The 15,208-nt window shown below is 44.5% G+C and overlaps 1 protein-coding gene across 1 annotated transcript in view; it reads right to left on the bottom strand.

Annotated features, from left to right (window-relative positions):
* The window catches only part of SORCS3 (sortilin related VPS10 domain containing receptor 3), a 577,834-nt gene that overhangs the window by 365,947 nt on the left and 196,679 nt on the right, over positions 1 to 15,208 (bottom strand). The gene's annotated exons all lie outside the window — the stretch shown is intronic.

Here is a 15,208-nt window from a genome sequence, read left to right as displayed (position 1 = left end):
TGAGCAGCTCAGCACCTCTGGCTTCAGCTTCCATTCGGGGACTGACTTTTTCCCATCTGGGAACAGAGATGGCAGCCAGCTGCTGAGGATGCAAACAGCTTTTATCCCATTCGGTCCCATGAAAAACATGTGAATTCCTTAGGGTAAGTATTGTTGTTCCCATTTTACCAGCAAGAAAAACTGAGCCTCAGTGAGGTGCTTTGGCCAACACTGCAGCAGCTCCTTTGGAATGGAGGCAAACCTAACATCCAAATCTGGTAACACACCACATTCCAGGGTCTTTCTGCTCAGTCACTCTGCTTGGTCCTTGATAAAACTACTATACAGTTTTCAATCATCAGTAAATCAAAGACTTTGCCTTTAGAGTTGCCATTGTGTGTACTTATCTATATTTAAATAGAAGCAATTGAAAAATGAACACTGCCCGCCCTTCTATTCTTAATGCAAAGTTCTTTAGATTGTTACTCTTTTCTCTATTAAAAGAATTCACTTTAATCAAGAAAAAAGGCACAAACTCTGTCTGCATGGTGTAGGTTCCCTCCCAAGTTTGGTTTGCAATTGAATATTTCCATTTAAATGCTCCATCAATTCAATCAAAATGTTAATATTCTGATTACAAAGTATTGCTCTATGCATTTCTAACACATTTCTTTTCCACTTCTTTTCCCCAGCAAGGCACAGAGCTGGAGTTCACAAAGAGGAGGGCCATTTTGTTTTAAAGGGGACAATTGCACACCACTGTGCTGCAGTAATTGATCAGTAGAAATATTCCAGGAGATTAAACTACAATCTATATACGCTCACTCTTCTTCGTATCTCTTTTGTACTCTGCACATAGCTATTGCACAGCTGCTAACCTCCGTGTGTTTGTAATGATCAGGAAGACCAGTAAACTAGCAGCTGTCCTTTTAAACCTGCATTAAACGTGGGTTTAGTGATGTTATCAAAGAGTGTAGTTCTTTTTTCATACTTTGCTGCATAAGTAATGCTGAAGTTGGAGCAAATAAATAATCATGGTTTCAACTTCAAGGCATTATCTTTCGGACTACAGAGAATGTATATTTTAACAAATCAGATTCACAGAACCATCCTGGGAATTTTGAAATATTAATCTCTTTCTCCCTTGCATGTAGAGTGACAAACATGTGGTTTTGAAATCCAAGTGTGGCTCACATCATGACATTCTCACTGCAGAGTGAATTGTCTGTGATGGTGATCTTTTCAGTAATGACCCCATTGATACGGGCCACCTCCCTGCTTATCTGCATTTATAACGTTACAGAGCAAGGCAGGGAGGCCTGGCTGGGGGAAAGCAGGATTTCTAATCTGGGGTTGGAGAATGTGCTCGAATGTTCTGCAAGATGCCTACTCCCCATGGGCAGGGGCTAGAGGGTGGCTGCTAGAGGCAATAGTGAAGGAGGTGAAAACCTATGTGATAGGATGCTTGAGGCACCAAGGAAGCCCCTGACCTCAAGAAGTTTCTCCCACCTGCCCTGATAGTGATTTTAACACAAAGTAAAGACTTTCATTCTGTAATTAAGCATTGAAGGCATGTATCACTGAAAGGCAGACAACAGTCATAAACTCAGTCATACTTGAGCATCAATACCAGCCAGCAGATTTGGACAGAGGAAAGGCAAGGCAGAGAGTCAGGAGCAGCCACAGGGGAGGGAGGGAGAGAGGTCCCACGGAAGAAAGAAGAGCTCGGGGAAGGAAGATAAATTTTGATGTCTGATACTTTTTCTCCGTGTGACCATAGGAAGAAGAGCATGGCAGCATGTGTTGGTAAGCCTTGAAGATCTTTTACAACCCCCATCACATTTTATTTCAGTCACTGGCTCATTTGGGTCACACATGTCATTAAACATGTAATAATCAGGTTGGGCTAATAAGGAATGTAAGAAGACAAGGTAGGCTTGCTGTCCCCCAGGAACTTATAGTCTGGCTGAGGAGGCAATTTGTAATTATTTAAAAGTATAGATGAAAGTATGAGGAAGTGAATCCAGGATAGCTTGAGCCCTGGGGAGAAGGATTTGAGCTGTGGAATCCTCACGTGCCCCAGGGTATCAGCCAGGTTGACCACCACCATCTCCACCATCCTGAGAAAGAAGTGGCAGGTGAAATTCAACAGACTTCAAAACCCTTCTTCTAGATGTTTCTACTCCTTGCCCTTGCCCAGGGCCTCTGTATAGTGTTGTATAGGTTAAGGACATCCTGCCAAGGGAAAAACTGGTCTGAAACCCAATCTGTGCTCTGCTAGACAGGCTGGGAGGCCCAGCTCAGGGCCACATCTGTTCAGTAGAAGGGGTAAATTCTCAAATTCACACGCAGGCTCCATCTTCTCATCAAGGGACCATGTACAACTAGTGGAGGTGCCTTTTGCAAATTAGACAAATGCATGTGTTAGACAGGGGCTAGTGGTGGCCTGGCTCACCATCGTTTTCATGTACATTGCGATGCAGAATAATGGTCCCCAAAGATGTCCACACCCTACTTGCTAGAATCTGGGAATATGTCACCAGCAAAAGGGACTTTGTAGATGCAGTTCACTACAGATCTTGAGATAGGGAGATTCTCCTGGATTACCAGGTGGGCCCAATCTAATCAGATGAGTCCTCGAAAGTGTAGAACTTTTCCCAGCCGTGGTAGATTCAGAGATACAACATGGGAAAGGCTTGGCCACCATTGCTGCCTTTAAAATTGAAGGAAGGGAATCATGAGCCAAGGAATACAAGCAGCCTTAGCAGCTGGAAAAGGCAAGGCAACAGATTCCCCCAGAGCCTCCGGAAAAGCACACAGCCTGCTGTCACCTTGATTTTAGACTCATGAGACCTGTGTCTAACTTCTCTCATACAGAACTGTAAAATAATAAACTTGTGTTAAGCCACTAAATTTGGGGTAATTTGTTACAGCAGCAATAGGAAATTAACATGATGGATATGATGATTATCCATCATAGTCTGTCCATCCTAAAACTCTCCAAAATTGAGCCCTCACACATGGCAAAAGTCTCAGGAAAAACGTGTTCAGAACAGTCTCTTGTAACATGAAGCCGTCGTTGAAAACCACTGATTCTGATGGAAACTGATTGAATAGGCTGGCGCTTCCCAGAGGTTCCTGGAGATTTGTCATAGCTTCAGGCTGAGCCCTTAAAAGAGATCCATTAGGACGCTGCAGGCTGCCCTCAGTGGTGGCATCCCCCACCTCTGTTCCTGGCCCTTCCAGCACATTATGCAATTCTCTCTAATCCCTTTATGAAAACCCTCCATATCTGGAGTACAGAGAGTGTATTCCCTGAGACTGAAGCATGACTGACAATATATAATCCTATGTACTTACATTCCAACCTACATAATTGTACTCACTTCTTCACACAAGTATTTCATCACGTTATTTTAAAACCTTTGTAAAAATCACTTGAATGGTAACATAGTATTTCATCCTATAAGACAAATTACTTAACCATTCTCTGAACTGAGGAGTTCATTTTTTTTCTCTTGTGAACATCTCCTAGTATAGACATGCACATACATGTGTGCACACATACATACATTTATAGTTAAAGACAAGAAACACTGGAGAAGAGAGTTCAAAGTCTTTGAAGGTTTTGAGTAAATCTTCTCAAACATCAAGTACTTTCCATGACAAACCAAGCCCTTTGCCCAAAATGCTCATCTAATGGAGTTCTCCACAGCCCCCGCCCCCAACACTCTCCTTTCCCAATCATGGCACTTATTTATTTCCTTCACAGGATTTACTACCAACTATAATTATACTGCTTATTAACTAATCTGGTTGTTAGCTGCTTCTCCCATTAGCATGTCAGCTTGCCAAGGGCAGAGACCATGCATGTCTTGTCCACATGTGGACACCCAAGGGCACAGCACAGTTCCCAGATAGAGTACAGGTACAACATCTCTGTAGAATAAGTGGACACACATAGTTCTCCATGAAGATCTCCATGGCTATACCCTTGTCCCCAAGCTAATGCTCAATAAAGACCAAAGAATTTCATAAACAAATGCAGTGGAAAAAAAATTAGGGGTATTTCCTGAAAGCTGGAGTTAACATAGGCACTGGGATGACAGTTAAGATACTATCAAGCCACCTAAAATCCTTTCTGGAAAACAGCAAGGCATGTATAAATAAATAAAAATATTCAAAATAGAAATGTTGTTATCCAAAAGACCTCTTAAGAAAACAAACCATATAACACAGAGATTAAAGAAGATTTTCAAAGTCAAAATATTAAAAATACAATCTATATGTTTTGGAACTTTGGAAAATTACAGATAACGACACAGCAAAGACATCCTTTGTGGTATCTGATCCTTCCCCAGGACCCTCCCTCTCATCACCCTATAAAACTAGCCTTCCTCTCCTCTCTTAGTCTATTTTCTGTCTCTCCTGTGGCATTCCTTTACAAGGCCTTGCCTTGGAAATTATTAATGGACATCTTTCTTTTTTAAATTCCAAGCCCCTTAGGGCACCTGGGTGGCTCAGATGGTTAAGTGCCTGCCTTCGGCTCGGGTCATGGTCCCAGGGTCCTGGGATTGAGCCCCATATTGGGGTCCTGGCTCAGCAGGGAGCCTGCTTCTCCCTCTCCCTCTGCCTCTCTAAAATCTTAAAAAAAAAAATTTCAAGCCCCTTGAGAGTGTGGCCAATCTCTACCCTGTTTATCCCCAGTGCCTGGTCCAGGTCCCCACACACAGGCTTGAAGGGATAATGATACACTAAATCCTGGTGGGAAATTATATTTCTTGAACATCTTTTATGGGTCAAATACCTGTGCACTAACTACTGACTTATTTAATCCTCATCAGACATTTGATACAGCTCTATCCATTTTATAGATGAGCAAACGGGTTCTAAGGGGTAAATAAAATCGCTCATGGTCACACAGATCACTGTGGGCTGAAATTGCTAGGGCTGAGCTTTGAAAGATGGAAATTAGAAAAGGCAAAAAGAGGAATGGGGAGAGAGACATCTCAGGGGAAACAGCAATGTGGGGGACTTTAGGGCATGCTGGATGGCAGTGGGCAGACCAGCTGAAGCAGGGCTGGAAGTTACCAAGGAATAGTAGGTGTAGTGATGGAAACGGGGGGAGCCTGCCCAGGCGTGGGGCCATGTGGTGCGTCAGCACGGAACCATTGCACTGCATGTGCGGGAGACATCCCTTCCACTCTACGGTCACCAAGTGTAGGAGCCATGAAAAGCTCTATCCAAGACTCCTCACCTCCAAGTCAGGCTCTCTTTTAGATCACACTGAGGTATGATCATTTCCTACAAGGACCGGAAGTTCTTTTGGGGTCTCTGGTATCGAGCCCATGGAAACAGACCTTTAATTGATCTACAATTTCTGTGCTTCCACAGATAAATCTGGAGATTACATAAGTATAAAATATCTTGGAACCTGACGTTAACAGCTAAAAGAAAGGACAGAAACCCAAAGATAAAGGGTAACAGTATTAAAAATAAGCACCACCCTCCAATAGCCAGAAAAATCAAAGCAAGTAATTAACATCGGATGACACAGTTATCCAAGACAAACTGGCTACAAAACAAGATGATTACAATCCTCAGAACACAATCCCTTTCAGGCATGTTTATTGCCCTTAGTGACTTACAGCTGAAGGCTCAGTCCCCCTTTGTCAGCAGGCTTTGCTATTTTTCTCGAGAAAAATCAGGTCTAACAACCAGGCCAAGGTGAGAAATACGATTTGCTACTTATTGGCATCTAACCTTGACATCCAGAATAATACTAACTAGCGAGAAAAGACATGGTTCAAAACTCCCAAATAAACTTTAGGAGCCTGTGGGCTTCTGTTTGCAATGTTATATGGAAAAGAGCCACCTTCTTTTTGCCATGGAAGTCTATTTAGCCATTCTGAGGCCTTCCCGTCAGTGTTATAGTGTCTAGAGATTCAAAAACACTAATAATTATGTCCACTGTAGAGCTCTGCATTGACCATCAGCCTACCACTTATTCACTCAGACAGGCGTGCAGGTTTTACAATATAGAAACATTTCTAATATGCACCGTTGAGCCCGTGAGACCATCTATTTTCTCATGGATGTGGGCAGGCCAGCGGCAATAACTAACTAGGAATTTCATTAGAGCAACTGGGTCTCAGCCACAATTTATAGACTCAAATTTCTCCAACACTTCAGAGCTGAACCTGAAATTTCAGAGGTTCATCTTAAGCAAACACAGGCTTGAAACTTTGGCAGATCAATGACTCCTAGTAATAATCAGTATCATTTTTTTAAGAGTTCACTAAATTCCAGGAACTATGCGAACCATTTTACGAACATTAATTAATGTAATTATCACGGTGACTTTATAAGGTGGGCCCTACCATTATGCCCCATTTTGCAGGTGAAAAAATTAAAGTTAGGAGAAGTAACTTGCCCAAGGTCACACAACTATTTAATGAGAGCAAGAACTTGAAGTCAGAACTGACGGTTCATATAAATCATTTTTGTGAAACAAAAGTGCAAATAATGGTATTGTGTCAAGATAGAATCCTTGATCCAATGCCTATCCCAAAATAGAAGTCAGAGTGTAATCCTCTTATTGATCAGTCAAACACTCTTGACTTGAAAATATCTACCACTTGGCAAACATTCATAGAGCATCTATCTATTCCAAGCAAAGTACTGTCTATAGAAGGCTTGATCCCTGCCTTTGAAGAAGATAGTCTTTTAAGGAAGAGAAGACATGTGACCTCAGAACTTGAAGGTAAGGAGCAGTTGAGAAGATGGAAGACATCGTAGACTCAAAAACAAATAAGAGTGTGAGAAAACTGAAGAAATAAGAGAATGTAATCACAAAGGGGAATTTCAAGGTTCAAGTTATCATAGATCAGGCAGGGAAAATGAGGGGAGGACCAAGATTTGATGATGCTAGTAGGTGGTTGAAGAAGAGAGCTGAAGACAGTGAGGCCAGAGTACTGAAGGTGTCTTCTAACATGGATGGAGAAGTCCTCGCAGAAGGTGTTAAAGGACATAATGATGAAGACAGATGTAAGCTAGGGACACGGTTAGGAACGTGGTGAGGTATTCCTGAGGTCAAGCACTATAATCTGAAGGAACAAGAGCAGGCAGGATGGTAGTCGCCCTCCGTGAAGACACCTTCACAGAGCTGAAAAACACAGTAAAGCCATTCCTAATTTCACCCATCCCGATTGCATATAAGGTTTCCTTCCATTTATTAAGAAAATTCATCTTGGGAGTTTTCAGAAGGCCCCCATAGTTTAAATGTCCTGAAACTTTGGTGAACCTGTCAGTCTACAAAAATCAGGAAGTATTAGTGGCAAATGCTGGACAGGGAACAGCACAGGGAAATTTGAGTCTATAATTCAGGGGACAATAAGGCCTTTTACAATGTTTCTCCTAACAGAATAGCTCTTGGCAGCAGATATTCCTAACATCAGCCAGAACGGCAACGTGGGGTAGCGACGAGATAGCAAAGGGAAAAGGAAGTAAGAGAGAAACCCAGCTGAATGTATGTGTCTCTTAGTAGCAGATCTGAATGGCAGATACCTAAAACCAAACCAAGCACTATCTGAAAATGCCTGGTGTTTTATCATTTATCAGAATTTGTCAGCATGACCAAATCCTCTCACTCAAACAAAGAACGGGGTTATGAAGGAAGCAAACAAGATAAGCAGGCTACACTCTCACCCCTATTAATGTGATTTCTCTGCTTGGCCATGTTCAGGATAAACTCCCTTCACTGTGTCAGCCTCGCCGTGGCAGTGAATTTTTAATGCAAATCAACTAATAGTATTTGTATTACAGTAATAACCTGGAAGAACTTGTTTAATATCAGAAGACTTAGTGGAGCAGATGAATAGTTCCAACATGATATCCATGGGATAGAAATTCAATTAAAAACTGCAAGTAGAGCTGGAGAGAGGTAGTTATAGTTCAACACAGACCACAGGGCCCTTCGCCGAAGCACAGCTATTAGATGAACTGGTTGAGAAATTCTGTTTTCCTTTATGGCAATCTGTTAGCTTGTATAAAGTTAAATTAATAAAAACACCGAGCTGCCTCTGTGGTGGGAGAGCAGAATGAGGCCAAGGGCTAGTGGCATATTTTATAATTATGGATTAAGTGCATTAGGCCACGCAAATTAAAGATATGCCACAATTATAATAAAAATGAGAGATCGTGCATCTGCAAATGGTGATTGTATGACTTCTGCATCCAAAAGAGAACACTGGGGCTCCACCCACCAAAGACAATCGTTTCTGCTACTAAAGAGAGGGAGGAATTACCTTGGATGCACACTTTTCTTCCCAATAGGTGGGACGGCGCTTCTGAAGATGTTCAAGTAAAAGACAAATGGGGCTGCTGACTGACTCTGCTCTATGCTCAGACTAGGCCCCGCTGCTCAAAAGCCTGCTCACTGCAGTGGGGAGCACTCTGGAGTGAGTACAGGCTGTCCACCCCATTTAGGAATGAGTGCATTCCCAGTAAGGAGGAATCTGGCCAGCAACGAAGGAAAAGCAAAGAACCAGGGGTCTCATCCCACTGAGGGAACATAGGTCCAGGACGAGGAAATCCAGAATTCAACACCCCTGACTGCATTTTTGTCTCCAAGGCCCTCGCTCTGTTTCTATTTTCTGCTAGTTTTGAAAACAAGAAGCAAAAGCTCTTCTTGTGAGAATGACTGACACACGGGCGTCCCCTGCCCGCTGATGCAGAGAGGGCAAGGATTCTTTGGATCTTTCTTTGCTCTTTGCTCTCTTCTTAACACATTTGTTGTGTGGGAGCATACTCGAGTGTGTGTGTGTGTGTGTGTGTGCACACACGTGATTATAAATCACATTTTGCAAATGGAGTATCAGTCCTTCTAGCCATAAGCTTTCACGCATGGCAAATGATAATGCTTTCAGCACATAACACAGTTTTCCTTCTGCCAAGACTCCAGCATATTGTGCTTTTCAGAAAACAAACTTTTCAACCCATATTATTTGTAATGGCGTGTGGCACGGGCACGCCTGTGCATATTTGGGCAAGCACACGAGACACACACATGAGGACCTGGGGCTCAAGAAAGAAAGCTCATCAGAAACCCAGACACCCCAAAAAGAGTTTCGGTGCAAGTAGCCTTCTGCTTCACTCTCCCTTGCTTTTCTTCCTGTGCTGCAGGAATTCCCCAGGGATGGCTGGTAGAGTAACAGCATCAGAATCCCTTGGGATGGCTGCAAAAAAAAAAAAAAAAAGGAGAGAGAGAGAGAGAGGATCCCATACTCCTATCCCTTATTACTGGACCAGAGTCCCAGGAGGGTGAGCGCCCCAAAGCTGGTTGTAGCAGGATCGTGTTCTGTTGTGACCACCGTAATGTGGATGCCCACTCAGTCTGAGAGTCTTGCTTCCCCAGGACAAAGGCCCTGCATGCAAATAGATTCTCAAAAATACTTAATCAGGAGTATCATCAGTCACCACCCTCTCATTTTCCTGACAATGAAATAAAAGCCCAGGAAGGAAACCCAACTTGCCAAAGGTCACGCAGGAGTCACTGCCAGAATTCAGTCCAGTAACAATAGCCACCGTTTATAATTTAATGTATCATTTAAAAGTACTTTGCCAACTATTATCACATGCATTGCTCACAGCATCTTATGAGTTTTATGCGGCAGTTATTATTATATTTATATTATGGACATGGGTATAGAGGATTGGAGTAGGATTTGGTCGACTAGGGAGTAAAGTTTGTGGGGTTTATTCAGTCGGCTAGATGAGTGTTGCGTAAATCTGTGAATCAATGGGTCAGAGTGAGCAGAGCGGCCTAAGAATGCGAGACAGAGCAGAAGTCACCTCCTTGACTAAAGAAAGCACAACTGTTCCAATCAGTTAAGACTATAATCAGAACTAGAAGGCAAAGGGGCAAAATGAAGACCTCTCAGCAGGGTTTGAGAGTACTAAGCAAGCATATCCCACAGAGCGGGGTCTGCCCATCACCCCGGGGACTCCTGCCCTCCCTCTGCAGGTTTCCAGGAAGGGCAGAAACAAGATCAACGCTAAGCTGTGTCTCAGAGGCAGGAGCGCTTTGGCCTCACGTCACAAACATCGAGAGGAAGGATTCCAGCAAGGCGGCTCAAATAAGAACGGATCAAGGATTCAAAACCAATCACCAAAGCATAATCTCATTCAGATGGGCATGCTAAGAATAATTACTCTCTGTAAGAAAAATGTCTGTTGTAGACACATTGCAGAAGACTGCATAATTAAATACAGCTGCCAATTCTCATTTATCTTTCTGGAAATTTGCATCTGAAGGTCCACCTGGATTGCCAAAGGCCCAGAGCTAGTGCTCACAATGGGGCAGTGGGCAGGAGCTCCATATTTCCAAGGAGAACTCTAAACACGACACTGGACCACTGATGAATGCTGACCCTTAAAAGATTGGTTTGCACCAATTAGTTATAGGGACCCTGCAGATAAGACTGCATTCCTTCCCTCCTCCCCTCCTGGAAAAGCTCCCTCCTTTCTCTTTGCATAATTAAACCCTAGCCATCCTTCAAGGCCTAATCCACAATGGAGTTCTCTGTGAAGCTTTCCCTGCGCCTCTATTTCTTCATCTGCAAAATGGGGGTCATTGTAGTATCCATCTCCTCAGACTGCTGCGAGAATTTAAGAAGTTAATTTATGTATCATTTTTGAACGGTGCATGGCATGTAGTGATCTTTTAATGTATATGACAACTACAGGCTCGTTTCTTCTCAAACTGGCCATATCTTCACATCCAAACATGAGGGATCACACATGAGCATGTAGAGCTGTTCCGCCCACTGTGGTTTCTGCTCACTCTTGTGGTTTGTGTTGGTTTCTAAGCTCCTGGAGAGCCGACAGCCTTAATGCCTTCGGCCTTCCCCTCTACAAACGTTCAGGAGACTGGTGGACAAGAGAGGCAGATGGATACCTCAGAGTTGGGCTCACTGCAAGATTCCTTCCAAGACAGATGTCTAAGGGAAGGGAGAGGAGAAACGGCTGGAGAAGAGGGGAGTGTGGGACAGGCCTGTCCCATCCAAACCAAGCTGGACACAGGCCCAGTGGGGTCACTCTCAACATGGCAGAATGCTGCCTTCACCATGGCTAGCCTCTCCCTCTCCAGCGTGAATTTGTTTCTCATTCCCTTCACACCTTGGCCACCCCGGGGTCTGCCTTCCTGGCCAGCTCCCTATGCCCTCTGTTGTCCTCAGGCCCAAGGCAACCTGAACCTTCACCCTTTCCCCAGACCCCTGTCCAAAGTCCCTCTCAAAACCATTCTCACGCTGATGGGCCAGGTGCTGATGGCAGTTCTAGATGTTACTTTTCTTTGAAGAGTTACAACAGTGTTTCACAAGAACAAAAACACTGATGACGTCTAATAATGATGTGTCACTTTCATCGAGAGGCTGGCCTAGAGCCTGGCACACAGTGGGGCTCAGAAAATGCCTGCCGAATAAATGCGCACACGCGTGAATGAATGAACGCATGATTCCCACTCACTGCCACTTACTAAAGGGGTCTCGATGTTTCTCTTTCCCAAGGATTTAGATTGGCCAAGGACAGTTCCAGAACATAGGACCAATGACAGAAACAATAAATGTTAACTTAATTGTGTCCTTTTTGTTTATATGTTTCAGCTGCAAGATAAAAATAGGGTAAAATGTGTCATCTGTTAAGAGCTGTTGACAATCAGAATACACATCAACTTTGTGATAAAATAGTAATGATAATAGTAATAATAATAATGATAGAGAGCATTTCTAGAGCTCTTACAATATACCGGCACTGTTTGAAGAACTCTCTATGTAACGCTTCCTTTTCTCCACACAACAACTCTATGTAGTATGTGCCACCATGTCATGCCCATTCTGCAGATGAGGACACTGATGTGCAGCTAATAATGATGGAGCCAGCAAGAGGACACAGGCAGTGGGCACCACACAACGTGTGCAGTGACGCTGCTTCCTGAGATGCCAAATGAGTGCTGAGTTCCAACCCTCAAGGCAACACATTTAAACAGGGCACAGGGCGTGTTCTGCTTTGGGTTGGAGAAGACATGGCTGGTGGCAGTGCCTAGAGGGTTCCATCGGAGAGGTGCATCAGGAAAGCAGGGGCAGGAGAAAGTTCGCTGGACAGGCAGGCAGTCCCGTGCACAGCTTTGCAATAGTACAAGGTTCTGTGAGGGACGCACTCCTTCAGACCATGTCAGAAGGAGCGATGCATCAGACACAGTTTAGGAGTTAGAACTTTGCTCACAGTTTTGGAACTTTGCAATGTGGCATTTCGCAATGACGGGTTAATATCATGGATGTGCTTTTAATTAATGATCTCTAGTTGTGCATGTCATTGATAAAGAGACATTTCCCCAAGAAGGCAGCCAAGACACCATCCCTCAGTCAGAGAACAAACCCCATAGCACTGCGATGTCAGAGCAGAGGAGGAAATGGATGGAGCCACCTGGGCTGAGCCACAAGGCTCTTCAGCCATTAAAAACAACCGTACATGAAAATATGAGGAAGGACGGGGGCGCGTGCTTCTAAGAACCATGCGCAGCCAGATTCCTGCGTGCTAATGAATACAGAGGAGCTCGGGGTTGTAAAACAAGATGAATACCACCCCTCATTAGTGCTGCATTTGATGGCTGTGTAAAAGGAAGAAAATGATCCACTTACAAAGGGTCTTTAACACTGATGGGTCAATTTTGGCAATTAGGATTTACGTGGATATCTTTGCACCACATTGAAATGAGCCACAGCAAAGGCAATCTTCACTCTCTTGTTTAAGTTGATGACCACACAGCTCAGTTATCACCTCCTGGGCAGAGCTGGGACTAGCATGAGACAGGCAAGCAGGGTGTCTAGTCCCCAAATGTTAAGGAGGCCCTTGTGCGATCCTCAGAGGGAGCACCTCCTTACGCATTGTACCCCAGGCACCCCACGGGCCTCCCTGGCCTCCCCCAGCCCCTGCTCCCAGGTGCGGTCTCCCCTGACCATGCTAATAAAGGTGCCCCTCACCTTGCCCATGCCCAATCAGTGCCTATCACACAACCCTGCGGCCCTCTCCATATTGGTTATCACCTGCTTACCTGGCTATTCATCGGCTGTCTATCACATTCTGTCAGCTGCATGAGAGCAGGAATGTGATCCATCTCCCTCCACCCCCGCCCGCAGTCCCCACTGTCTCCCACGGTGTCAGCACACACCGGCTCCCAGGAGATGGTGTGCTGAGTGGGAATAAAACCAGCGTGTGAAAACCCCCATGGAGAATGATGTCCAGTGACCCTGGACAACCCAACAGAATCCTCCCAAGCCCTCATTCTTCCTACTTACATTAAAGTATACAGAGCGAACCAGTGTCATGGATACATGTTCAAGAGTGAGATACTCTAAAAGAAATTTGGGGCCAAAAAAGACCCTGATGTAGGAAAGAGCAGTTCAGAAAATATGAACTCCACAAGCATTAGAACCACCTTCTCCAAATCGTTGAGAGAGAAAATGGAAATAAATAATGAATGAACCCCTCTCACAACAGGCACTTTAAGATTATTCCAGTTAATGCTCGCGGGAACCCTCGGAAGTCAACTCCATCCCCAGTTTCCAGATGAAGACATCGACTCGAAGCCTGAAGAGGTTCTAGAGTCTGTCCATGATTTCACAGCGAATAACCGAGGCAGCCGGCGTTCACACTCTGGTTTCTGCCAGCACCAGAATTCCTCTCACATGTGACCTAACAAAGCACCTACACGGCCTTCACTTCAGTGACTCGGGCTATAAACCTAACAATGACTGACAGTCACGACTCATTGTTCCCAACTCTGGCTATTCTCAAGAATTCCTAGACCAACACACCCAACAAGTCTATCCTTGAAGAGTAGTCAACATAATTAGACAATTTGCTTTTCAGAAATATGTCTTCTTACGTATTTTACAGAACCACTCTGCTCCTTTTGCACCCTGCGAGTCCTTAACTTCTGTTACATAAAACCCTGTTGCCCTCGCCTGAATTTGTCTCTTCTTGTTCAGACCTTGACGCCTCAAGTCCCTGACTGTGACCAGAAAGCCATGCCTCAGCACACATCCTCGAAGGAACCACCATCATGGGCTCCCTTTTCCCTCTGAGACCTTTGTCCGGACTCACTGTTTACTGCTAAAGCTAGGTTCTACCTGTCTTTCCTTGCTCCCTCCCCTTTCAAGTTCCAGGGACAGTACCTAGAAGGAAGGTGTCAGCCGCAAGCGGATGAGTGTGAGAAGTGAACAGAGGACTCTTGTCTGATCCCTTACACATCCCCCTCCCCGGGAGACCCATGGCTGAGGACTGCCATCCCGCCGTCAGCCTCCACGCGGGAAGCCCTGCCCTGCACAGAAGGCCAAAGATGAACGAGCCTTCTGCCCCCAGGGACTGTTCTGAAGCAGAGCCTGACTCATTGTCAAGTACATTGTGCACAGCTTGTAGGTTCCCTGTAGGGAACAGAAAAAAGCCCTGTTCTTTCAAGGTCCCTCTCAGAGAACGGCTTTTCAGACTCAGTGATTGCTTCTGGGTAAAAGCCCAGCATTTGATTGTCTTTGTGTCTTAAGTTTCCCACGATTTCTATTGTTCCTCTAAAAGGCAAAAGGTTGAGGTCACAAATCCTGAAAGACGGGGCTCCCGAGATCTTTCAGGGATGCCTGCCTTCCTGTCTGAAGTGTGCGGGTTTTACTTTTGGTCAAACCTCTTGCCTTAACTAAGTGATATGGAGCAAGTCTTCTCCCCTCTGTGAGTCTCACTGTCCTCATCCCTACAGTCTGTAGGGAAGGCTTGATGAAATATGTCTCTTTTAGCATGAAGTATCAGCAATCTAAGTGAGAGAACGTATAAAGGAAGGGATGGCCAAGGGGTTCATCCATTCATTCCATGCCACCCAGGGAACTGGAAATCACACGTCTACCTGTCTGCTCTGGCTGGTGGAACAGTAGTGAAATAAGGAAACATTCCTTCAGAAAACATAAAATGAAATGACTACAAGTGGTATAATATCTTGTGCTGTGAGAGACAGAGATGGACTAGCGCAGAGACCTCAGTTAGAAAGCACGGCTAGACAACAGCTCTCTGGGGCAGAGATGCTGAGACTGAAGAAATTTTTTCAATAAGAGAATAAAATTAAAAAGAGTGAGGCTTGTGAAAAATAAGATTGGGGGCAGGCTTTTGGAAAGGGGGAGGTAGGGAG

Source organism: Mirounga leonina, unplaced genomic scaffold, assembly GCF_011800145.1.
Source record: "Mirounga leonina isolate KUSES-001 unplaced genomic scaffold, KU_Mleo_1.0 Mir_114, whole genome shotgun sequence".
NCBI lineage: Eukaryota > Metazoa > Chordata > Mammalia > Carnivora > Phocidae > Mirounga > Mirounga leonina.
Note: the sequence above shows the minus strand (reverse complement) of the source record. Positions and strands in the feature narration are given on the sequence as shown.